The following is a 12,569-nucleotide window of genomic DNA, read 5'->3' as shown; positions in this document are numbered from 1 at the left end:
TTGAATCTATTTGTCACTTCCACCATATAACCATAAGGGATTTGACTTAAGTCATAACTGAATGGCTTAGTGGTTGTCCCTACTTTCTTCAATTTAAATATAATTTTTGAAATAAGGAGCTCATGATCTCAGCAACAGTCAGCTCCAGGTCTTGTTTTTGCTGGCTGTATAGAGGTTCTCCATCTTCAGTTGCAAAGAATATAATCATCTGATTTTGGAATTGACTATCTGGTGATGTCCATGTGTAGTGTCATCTCTTATGTTGTTGGAAGAAGATATTTACTATAACCAATGTGTTCTCTTGGCAAAATTCTGTTAGCCTTTGCCATGCTTCTTTTTGTACTCTGAGGCCAAACCTGCCTGTTACTATAGGAATCTCTTGATGTCCTACTTTTGCATTCCAGTCCCCTATGATTAAATGGACATCTTTTTTTGGTGTTAGTTCTAGAAGGTCCTGTAGGTCTTCATAGAACTGTTCAACTTCAGCTTCTTCAGCATTACTGGTTGGAGCATAGACTTGGATTACTGTGATATTGAATGGTTTGCCTTCAAAACCAACAGAGATCATTCTGTCATTTTTGAGATTGCATCCACGTACTGCATTTCAGACTCTTTTGTTGACTATGTGGGCTACCCATTTCTTTTAATGGGGATTCTTGCTCAGAGTAGTAGACATAATGGTCATCTGAATTATATTCACCCTTTTCTAGTTCCTAAAATGTCGATGTTCACTCTTGCCATCTCCTATTTGACCACATCCAATTTACCTTGATTCATGGAACTAACATTCCAGGTTCCTATGCAATATTGTTCTTTCCAGTATTGGACTTTACTTTAACTACCAGACACAACCACAACTGAGGATCATTTCTGCTTTGGCTCAGCCTCTTCATTCTTTCTGGAGCTATTTCTCCAATCTTTTCTAGTAGCATATTTGATACTGTCATGCGAATGTATTTTCCTCGGTTCTTTGTTTCGTCACAACAAAGATTTGGAGTGACGGACATTAAAGCCCCCTCGGCGTGTCACAGCTCTCAGGTCTTGGATAGATCATGTTATAGCTCTCAGGTCTCGAATGGACCATGTTATAGCTCTTAGACAAATTAGTGTTACAGCTCCGTGTTACAGCTCTATTTTATTTAGAAGATAGCAGGAAAAATCCATCTCTGAGGCATGAGGGAATGTCAATCCAAAGACATGAAGAGAAGAGTGCCCCAGCGCATGCGGGAGAGAGAGAGCGCTCGCTAGCTTTAGCTCCTCTTTTTATATGTTTCTCTCTCCCTGGGCCTGTCCTATGTAAATTGGGCCAGCCAGGAGTGTTGTTTGTTTTACCTGAGGTCCTCAATCCGGTCCTTGGACCTTCTTTTGTTCTATTTTCATGGGCTTTTCTCTTCTTTGTCTTTTAGCCACCGCCATTTTGGACTCCTTTTCCCTATTCTACCTACGTAACAATATCTTCTGACCTGGCAGACTCATCTTCAGTGTCATATATTTTTGTCTTTTCATAGGGTTCTCAAGGTAAGAATGATGAAGTGGTTTGCCATTCCCTTCTACAGCGGACCATGTTCCTGTCTTCGAAACCTTTATCTGCTGTTGAGTCAAGATATTTGCTCCTATCTTCTTCTGGAAAATTTTAGTTTTAGATAATATGTGTATTTCTATGACCTAATTTAAATTATTTTGGGGATTTGATGTGAACTAGAGAAGGAAATAGCAACCCACTCCAATATTCTTGCCTGGAGAATCCTGTGGACAGAGGAGCCTGGAGGGCTATTGTCCATACGATCACACAAAGTCAGACATGACTGAAGTGACTTAGCATGCATGCATGCATCGGAGAAGGAAATGGCAACCCACTCCAGTATTCTTGCCTGGAGAATCCTGGGGACAGAAGAGCCTGGTGGGCTGCCATCCCTGGGGTTGCACAGAGTCAGACATGACTAAAGTGACTTAGCAGCAGCAGCAGCAGCATCACTAGACAAGGGAAAAATTTCTATGCTTAGGTAGATAAGACAATTAAAGAAAATTTGAGAAAGAACCAAGTTTCTGTTTGAACACCTTCAATAGATACTTGCCATGAGATCCAGAAAGTGCCATATCAAATGACTATCAAACTGAAATGGTTGTCAGAGATCTGGAGGAAAATAACAGATGAAATAATGTAGCACTTTCTATAGAGCTGCTGGCCCAGAGGAAAATAATGTCTTAAAAACAGAGACTTCAATGATTCAGAATAAGAAGTCACTCAGTCACTTCTGAAGATAAAGACATATTTTTGCTTTCACCTAAATATTTTGTTTAAATTTTCTTTTTTATGTATGCATAAGAATGACAATTGATTAAAAATAAATGTATAAGTAAATCTAAGTTAACTTTCAAGACATATTTATTAAGAGCCTGCAGACTGGCATGTATATTTGTTTTGTGTATTTGCAAAAATGAATGTTATTAAAAGTTCACAACATGAGGTAAAAAATAGAGAATACGTATAAAAGAATAACTGTATGAAAAGAGACAAAAATTGTAAGCCAACCAACCCCTAAATATCAGGTAATTATTAAATAGTACCGGGATCATGCTTCCAAAGCAAAATAATTTAAATAGGGAGAAAAGGAGATTTTATTTATTTTAATTTTAATTAAATTTTAAATGTTCTTAGGTATATAAGACAATAGTAATTTACACCTAATATGAAATCTATCAAAACTTCAAAAGCTTCTTTCATAATACATTTTGTATAATCAGAAAAGAAACTTTTTTTTTTCTTTTTGATTGAAGCTTCCCTGGTTGCTCATATAGTAAAGTGTCTGTCTGCAGCGCAGGAGACACAGGTTTGATCCCTGGGTTGGGAAGATCCCCTGGAGAAGAAAATGGCAGCCCATTCCAGTATCCTTGCCTGGAAAATCCCATGGATGGCGGAGTCTGGTAGACTACTGTCCATGGGGTCACAAAGAGTCGGACACGACTGAGCGACTTCATTTCACTTCATAGTTGATTTTAAATGTGTTAGTTTCAGGTGTACAGAAAACTGATTCCTTTATACATACACAAGTATTTATATTTGTGGTTGTTGTTCAGTCATTAAGTTGTGTGCAATTCTTTGTGACCCCATGGACTGCAGCACACCAGGCTTCCCTGTTCTTCACTGTCTCCCTGACCTTGATCAAACTCATGTCCATTGAGTCCGTGATGCCATCCAACCATCTTTGTCATCCCCTTATATGTTTGCCTACAATCTTTCCCAACATCATGGTTGTTTTCAATGAGTTGGCTCTTCACTTCAGGTGGCCAAGGTATTGGAGCTTCAGCTTCAGCATCAGTCCTTCCAATGAATATTCAGGGTTGATTTCCTTTAGAATTGACTGGTTTGATCTCTTTGAAGTTCAAGGGACTCTCAAGAGTCTTCTCAAGCACACAATTCGAAAGCATCAATTCTTTGGTGCTCAGCCTTCTTTATGGTCCAACTCTCACATCCATACATGACTAATGGAAAAACCATAGCATTGATTATATGGACCTTTGTTGGCAAAGTGATGTCTTTACTTTTTAATACACTGTTTAGGTTTGTCATAGCTTTCCTTCCAAGAAGCAATTGTCTTTTAATTTCATGACTGGATATAGATATATATATATATAAACCTGGCTGGCTATAGTCTATAGGGTCACAAAGAGTTGGACATAACTGAAGTGACTTAGCACACATGCACATACATATATATACACAAATACATATTATTTTTCAGATTCTTTTGCTTTTTAGGTTATTACAAACTATTGAGTGTGGTTCCTGTGCTATACAGTAGGTCCATGGTGGTTATCTGCTTTACACATAGCAGTGTGTATACATTAATCTCAGATGATCCCTCTTCCTGCCTCCTTGGTTGCCACAGGTTTGTTTTCTATATTTATGGATCTATTTATGTTTTGTCTATAACTTCACTTATATCATCTATTTTTTTAGATTTGAAATATCACAAATATCATATTTGTTTCTCTCTCTGACTTACTTCACCTAGCATCATATCTAGGTCCATCCATGTTGCTGAATGGTATTATTTCATTCTTTTTATGGATGAGTAATATTCCATTGTATATATGTACCACATGTTTATCCATCCCTCTGTCATGGGCACTTGGGTTGCTTCTATATTCCCTGGGTGTTGTAAATAGTGCTGTAACAACACTTTACATTCCCCAGCAACAGTATAAGAAGGTTTTAAGAAGGAAAAAAAAATCAAGAATTATTGTTCTTAGGAACAAATAGCAATTTTAAAACTTTTAATTTTTCTTCTTGAAGTAATTCCCCTCAGGATTTAAAATGGCATTTTCAGGTTTATATTTATATTCAAGATTATAAGTAGTGAGGGTTTACATTAAATGAACTGTTATGATATTGATTAGCACTTATCCTGATTTATCTTTTTAAAAAAGTTATTAAATAGCTAATAAACCATAAGAAGCTTTCAGGTGGTTGATTTTAAATTCAAAGAAAGAGCAATTTCTCTTTATTTTTCAGGTATTTTGAATGCCAAAGGAAATGAAAATGCTTTTGAGAGAATATTTTCTATACCAATTACTTATATAATTTTCTCTGAACGCAAAGACTAAGAGATTTCTAGAAAAATACTTTCAGAACAGAGTAATATAGGGGTAAAAACAGGATACTTTCCTTCATCTAGCCTAGAACTCTAGTCCTGTTCCTACAATAATAGTAGTCTGTATGTGTTCCATAGCAATAGGCTAATGCTTTATAAAGCTTTGGAAAACCCATATGATGATGTAACAGCATAAATTTAATTTTATTTGCTCAAACTTGATCATGTTTTCCTAAATAATATTTCTAAGGAATTTTCCCTCCAATAAACTTTGTAGTATATCTGGCTCAAGTACTTGTTACATGTTAACAGCAACTTTTCCATTTGCTCAGTGCTTTGTCTCTCTAAAAATCAGAATTTATATTCTGCTCATTGAAACGTGTTATTCTGTTGTTCTTGTTTATCAGCAAAATGCCAGCTGAAGTTGTATTTGCTGTGGGTTAGATTCCTGCTCATATTATGACAGGGGGTGGGTTTTATCCCCAACTTGATATGAAAAGAATAGATTTCTTGGAAAGTCAATTGCTAAAAAGAGAAATCCATTACTAAGTAGAAACAGACTCATTAAATGTCACTCTACGGTGACCAATAAATACTTGTTGCATGACATTTGTGTTGCAGGAATAGGTTTTTCTAAAACAAATCAAGTCTGTGAGCCTGTTCTTACGAGAGTTGGCTGGAAATTAGATCTGAGGCATTGTGGACTAGAGAACCCCTTTCCCTCTCTTCTAAGAAATGATAATCTTAAGACTCTTGTTGCAAGTCATCAGAACTTCAGTCCATTACAGTTAACCTGGAATTGCTTATTTTCCTTTATTTGAAGGCACATTTTACTATTCTTGGTATTCATTTTCTCTATGCCAGGATCTCCTCCATACCTCTTAGTTTTGTTTTGTTTTTTACACACAGTTTCCTGTTTTGAGGTGTGACACCATTCGGGGATCTCATGCTCTTACATATACCCAACTGGATGCAGAATTCTGGAGAAGGGCAAGGAGACATAAGAAGGCCTTCTTAAAGGAACAATTGAAAGAAATAGAGCAAAACAATAGAATAGGAAAGAATTTCCAGGAGAAATGTCAACAACCTCAAATGTGCACTCAGATGATACCATTCTAATAGCAGAAAGTAAAGAGGAACTAACGAGCCTCTTGATGAGTATGAAAGAGGAGAGTGAATAATCTGTCTTAAGACTCAGCATTCAAATATCATGGCTTCTGGTCCCATCACTTCATGGCAAATAGAAAGGGAAAAAGTGACAGATTTTATTTTCTTGGGCTCCAAAATCACTGCAGATGGTGACTGCAGTCATGAAATTAAAAAGCACTTGCTCCTTGAAAGAAAAGTTATGACAAACCTAGACAGCATAGTAAAAACCAGAGACATCACTTTGTTTACAAAAGTCTATATAGTCAAGGCTATGGTTTTTCCAGTATGGTTTTTCATACATGAATGCAAGAGTTGGACCATAAAGAAGTTTGAACACCAAAAATTGATGCTTTCCAACTGTGGTGCTGGAAAAGACTCTTGAAAGTCCCTTGGACAGCAAAGAAACAAAACCAGTCAATCTTAAAGGGAATCAATCCTGAACATTCATTGGAAGGACTGATGCTGAAGCTCCAATCTTTGGCCACCTGATGTGAAGAGCTGACTCACTGGAAAATATCTTAATGCTGGGAAAGATTGAAGGCAAAAGGATAAGGGGTCCACGGAGCATGAGATAGTTAGATAGCATCATTGATTCAGTGGACATGAATTTGAGCAAACTGGGTGGTAGAAAAGGACAGAGGAGCCTGGTGCACTACAGTCCATGGTGTCTCAAAGAGTCAAACACGATTTAGCAACTGAACAACAACAAAGATGTCCTTAGGACCCTTCCAATGGGTATAAAACAGGTGTCCATCCCTTTCGAAAACTTCCAGTCCTCTATCCTTTGAGTATCAAGCAGAATAGTCATCTAGTTCTTCTCTTTTCCTTCAAACACTTATCTTTCTCTTCTTGGACAAAATATCTGTCCTTGTGATGTCAGCTTTTGAAAAACAGAAGCCCATTAATGTTCCCCTAAAAGAGAAACTCCAGATTTGGAAAACTGAGGTGAATTTAATGTAGCATGCTCTCTTCAGATCCACACAATTGAGAACAAAAGAGAATTATTATTCTGATTGATTGTTGCACAATTATACACCATTCTCTGATAACACTAGTTGAGGTTTTATTCTTTGTCTTCCCTCGCCTTCTCTTCTTTTTATTACTAATACAGTATTGTATCCTATAAGGTAGCCTGGTAATTTTCTTGAATCTCTCTACTCTCCATCTCTCAGGGAACTCACAAAGATTAAAATATCTCCTATCTCACCAGGACTACTACAGGATATCTACCTATCTCACTCTTACCTGCTAGATTTTTTCTTCAGAGGGGGAGGTGATTTTAAAGTGCAAATCTCCTTTATTGCCATTGTCCCACCTGCCCACGTACCCTTTTCCTGAACTTTATTGTTTAAATTTAAAAGTTTTACATTTATTTTAGTGTTTTAATTGAGGTATAGTTGTTCCACAGTGATTCAGGTGTGTAGCAAAGTGATGTTATACATCCATATAGATTCTTTTCCATTGTAAGTTAAGATACTGAATGTAGCTCCCTGTGTTATACAGTAGATCCTTGTGGTTTATCTATTTTACACATGTAATAGTGTGTATCTGGGGATTCCATCATGGGTCAGATGATAAAGAATCTTCTTGCAATGTAGGAGACCAAGGTTTGATCCCAGGTTGGGAAGATCCCATCTTCCCTGGTAGCTCAGTTGGTAAAGAATCCACCTGCAATGCAGGAGACCTGGGTTTGATCCCTGGGTTTGGAATATCTCCTGGAGAAGAGAAAGGCCACCCACTCCAGTATTCTGGCCTGGAGAATGCCATGGACTGTGTATAGTCCATTGGGTCGCAAAGAGTCAGACATAACTGAGTGACTCTCACTTCACTTCACTTTGGGAAGATCACCTGATGAAGGAAATGACAACACACTCCAGTATTCTTGCCATGGGAAATCCCATGGACAGAGGAGCCTCAGTTCAGTTCAATTCAGTTCAGTCACTCAGTCGTGTCACTTTTTGCAACCCCATGAATCATAGCACGCCAGGCCTCCGTCCATCACCAACTCTCAAAGTTCACCCAAACTCATGTCCATTGAGTCGGTGATGCCATCCAGCCATCTCATTCTCTGTCGTCCCCTTCTCCTCCCACCCCCAATCCCTTCCAGCATCAGAGTCTTTTCCAATGAGTCAACTCTTCGCATGAGGTGGCCAAAGTATTGGAGTTTCAGCTTTAGCATCAGTCCTTCCAATGAACACCCAGGACTGATCTCCCTTAGAATGGACTGGTTGGATCTCCTTGCAGTCCAAGGGACTCTCAAGAGTCTTCTCTAACACCATAGTTCAAAAGCATCAATTCTTTGGCACTCAGCTTTCTTCACAGTCCAACTCTCACATCCATACATGACCACTGGAAAAACCATAGCCTTGACTAGACGGACCTTTGTTGGCAAAGTAATGTCTCTGTTTTTCAATATGCTATCTAGGTTGGTCATAACTTTCCTTCCAAGGAGTAAGCGTCTTTTAATTTCATGGCTGCAGTCACCATCTGCAGTGATTTTTGGGGCCCCAAAAAATAAAGTCTGACGGAGGCGGCAATTCATGGGTTCACGAAGAGTATCTGTTAAACCCAGATTCCCAACTGATGCCTCCTTACCCTTTTTCACCTTTGACAATGATGTTTTCTATGTCTGTAAGTCTGTTTCAGTTTTGTAAACAAGTTCATTTGAGTATCATTTTTTCTGATTCTACATAAAAGTGACACCCTATGATGATTGTCTTTTTTTGTTAGACTTATTTTACTTAGTATGATCATCTCTAGGTTGACCCATGTTGCTACAAATAGCAATGGTTGAGCAATATTACTCTGTGTGTGTGTCTCTGTGTGTGTATGTCTGTGTATGGACACTCAGGTTGCTTCCATACCTTGGCAATTGTAAACAATGCTGCTGTGAATATTGGGGTGCATGTATCTTTTCAAAATAGTGTTTTTATTTCTACCAGAAACTCGGGAGTAGAATTTCTGGATCATATGACAATTCTATGTTTAGTTTTTTGAGAAACCTCCCAACTATTTTCCACAATAGCTGTACCTATTTATGTTCTCACAATGTGAGACAGTTCCTTTTTTTCCACATCCTTGCCAGAATTTGTTATTCATAAATTTTTTGATGCTAGCCATTTAACAGGTATGAGGTGATATCCTGTGTGTGTGTGTTTAAGACATCTTTTTAAAATTAATTATTTTATTTTTGGCCATGGGTCTTCATTACAGTACACAGGCTCTTTGTTGCTACATGGAGGTTTTCTCTAGTAGGTGTGAGCATGGGATAGTTTCTAGTTGCTGTGGGCAGACTGATCGCTGTGGTTTTTCTTGTTGTGGATTACAGGTTCTAGGATGCTCAGGCTTCAGTAGTTATGGTACATGGGCTTCAGTAGTGGTAGCATACAGTTTGGTGGTGCATGGACTTATTTGCCCTGCAGCATCTGAGAACTTTAGTTCCTGGACCAGGTATCCAGCCTGTGTCCCCTGCATTGGTATGTGGATTCGCAACCACTGAGCTACCAGGGAAGTCCCTCATTGTGGTTTTGATTTGCATTTTTCTAATAATTAGTGATGGTAAGCATCTTTGCAGTGCCTGCTGGCCATCTATCACTTCTCTGGAGAAATGTCTATTCCGTTTTTCTGCTCATTTTTTAATTAGATTTTTTTATTTTATTTTTTATTTTAGATATTTTTAATATTGAGTTGTATGAGCTGTTTATATATATTGGGTATTAACCCTTTGTTTGTCATATTATTTGCAAATATCTTACCATTCAGTAGGTTGTGTTTTCATTTTGTCATGATTTCCTTTGCTATACAAGCTTTTAACTTTAAATAAATCTCATTTTTAAAATTATATATACATATAATTATATATATATACACACATATAATATTATTTATTTCCTTTTTCTTTAGGTGACAGATCCAAAAAAATATTGTGATTTATGTCAGAGTGTTCTGCCTATGTTTTCCTCTAGAAGTTTTATGGCATACCGTCTTACATTTAGGTCTTTACCATTTGGGTTTACTTTTGTATATAGTGTTAGAGAATGTTCTAATTTCATTATTTTACATGTAACTATCCAGTTTTCCTGGTGCACACAAGGTTTGTTTGAGCCTTTGAGCATCTCTGGAGAGTATGGGGTTTGATTCTAAATGCGATTTCACCCCTCCTACCATCTTGCTGGGGCTTCTCCTTTGCCCTTGGACATGGGTATTTCCTCAAAGTTGCTGATAGACAGAGTGCCTGAAGAACTATGGACAGAGGTTAGTGACATTGTATAGGAAGCAGTGATCAAGATTATCCCCAAGAAAAATAAATGCAAAAACACAAAATGGTTCTCTGAGGAGACCTTACAAATAGCTGAGAAAAGAAGAGAAGCCAAAGGCAAAGGAAAAAAGGAAAGATATACCCACTTGAATGCATATTTCCAAAGAATTGCAAGAAGAAATAAAGTCTTCCTCAGTGATCAATGCAAAGAAATAGAGGAAAACAATAGAATGGGAAGGGCTGCGCTTTGCTGGAGCAGCCATGAAGAGATACCCCACGCCCAAGGTAAGAGAAACCCAAGTAGGATGGTAGGTGTTGCAAGAGGGCATCAGAGGGCAAACACAGTGAAACCATACTCACAGAAAACTAGTCAATCTAATCACACTAGGACCACAGCCTTGTCTAACTCAATGAAACTAAGCCATGCCTGTGGGGCAACCCAACGGGTGGGTCATGGTGGAGAGATTTGACAGAATGTGGTCCACTGGAGAAGGGTATGGCAAATCACTTCAGTATTCTTGCCTTGAGAACCTCATGAACAGTATGAAAAGGCAAAATCATAGGATACTGAAAGAGAAACTCCCCAGGTCAGTAGGTGCCCAATATGCTACTGGGGATCAGTGGAGAAATAACTCCAGAAAGAATGAAGGGATGGAGCCAAAGCAAAAAGAATACCCAGCTGTGGATGTGACTGGTGATAGAACAAGGTGCGATGCTGTAAAGAGCAATATTGCATAGGAACCTGGAATGTCAGGTCCATGAATCAAGGCAAATTGGAAGTGGTCAAACAAGAGATGGCAAGAGTGAATGTCGACATTCTAGGCATCAGCCAACTGAAATGGACTGAAATGGGTGAATTTAACTCAGATGACCATTATATCTACTACTGCGGGCAGGAATCCCTCAGAAGAAATGGAGTGGTCATCATAGTCAACAAAAGAGTCTGAAATGCAGTACTTGGATGCAATCTCAAAAACGACAGAATGATCTCTGTTCATTTCCAAGGCAAACCATTCAATATCACAGTAATCCAAGTCTATGCCTCAACCAGTAACTCTGAAGAAGCTGAAGTTGAACGGTTCTATGAAGACCTACAAGACCTTTTAGAACTAACACCCCAAAAAATGTCCTTTTCATTATAGGGGACTGGAATGCAAAAGTAGGAAGTCAAGAAACACCTGGAGTAACAGGCAAATTTGGCCTTGGAATACGGAATGAAGCAGGGCAAAGACTAATAGAGTTTTGCCAAGAAAATGCACTGGTCATAACAAACACCCTCTTCCAACAACACAAGAGAAGACTGTATACATGGACATCACCAGATGGTCAACACCGAAATCAGATTGATTATATTCTTTGCAGCCAAAGATGGAGAAGCTCTATACAGTCGGCAAAAACAAGATCAGGAGATGACTGTGGCTCAGACCATGAACTCCTTATTGCCAAATTCAGACTGAAATTGAAGAAAGTAGAGAAAACCACTAGACCATTCAGGTATGACCTAAATCAAATCCCTTATGATTATACAGTGGAAGTGAGAAATAGATTTAAGGGCCTAGATCTGATAGATAGAGTGCCTGATGAACTATGGAATGAGGTTCGTGACATTGTGCAGGAGACAGGGATCAAGACCATTCCCATAGAAAAGAAATGCAAAAAGCAAAATGGCTGTCTGGGGAGGCCTTACAAATAGCTGTGAAAAGAAGAGAAGCGAAAAGCAAAGGAGAAAAGGAAAGATATAAACATCTGAATGCAGAGTTCCAAAGAATAGCAAGCAGAGATAAGAAAGCCTTTTTCAGCGATCAATGCAAAGAAATAGAGGAAAACAACAGAATGGGAAAGACTAGGGATCTCTTCAAGAAAGTCAGAGATACCAAAGGAACATTTCATGCAAAGATGAGCTCGATAAAGGACAGAAATGGTTTGGAACTAACAGAAGCAGAAGATATTAAAAAGAGATGGCAAGAATACACAAAAGAACTGTACAAAAAAGATCTTCACGACCCAGATAATCACGATGGTGTGATCACTGACCTAGAGCCAGACATCCTGGAATGTGAAGTCAAGTGGGCCTTCGAAAGCATCACGACGAACAAATCTAGTGGAGGTGATGCAATTCCAGTTGAGCTATTCCAATCCTGAAAGATGATGCTGTGAAAGTGCTGCACTCAGTATGCCAGCAAATTTGGAAAACTCAGCAGTGGCCACAGGACTGGAAAAGGTCAGTTTTCATTCCAATCCCAAAGAAAGGCAATGCCAAAGAATGCTCAAACTACCACACAATTGCACTCATCTCACATGCTAGTAAAATAATGCTCAAAATTCTCCAAACCAGGCTTCAGCAATATGTGAACCGTGAACTTCCTGATGTTCAAGCTGGTTTTAGAAAAGGCAGAGGAACCAGAGATCAAATTGCCAACATCCGCTGGATCATGGAAAAAGCAAGAGAGTTCCAGAAAAACATCTATTTCTGCTTTATTGACTATGCCTAAGCCTTTGACTGTGTGGATCACAATAAACTGTGGAAAATGCTGAAAGAGATGGGAATACCAGACCACCTGATCTGC

The 12,569-nt window shown here is 38.5% G+C and overlaps 1 pseudogene; it reads left to right on the top strand.

The window, feature by feature from the left end:
- The first annotated feature begins 9,145 nt into the window (after positions 1-9,145).
- LOC133229277 (craniofacial development protein 2-like) lies at positions 9,146-12,083 on the top strand (annotated as a pseudogene).
- The last annotated feature ends 486 nt before the right edge of the window (positions 12,084-12,569 follow it).

Source organism: Bos javanicus, chromosome 17 (assembly GCF_032452875.1).
Source record: "Bos javanicus breed banteng chromosome 17, ARS-OSU_banteng_1.0, whole genome shotgun sequence".
Lineage (NCBI taxonomy): Eukaryota > Metazoa > Chordata > Mammalia > Artiodactyla > Bovidae > Bos > Bos javanicus.
This window is presented reverse-complemented; position numbering and strand designations above follow the sequence as displayed.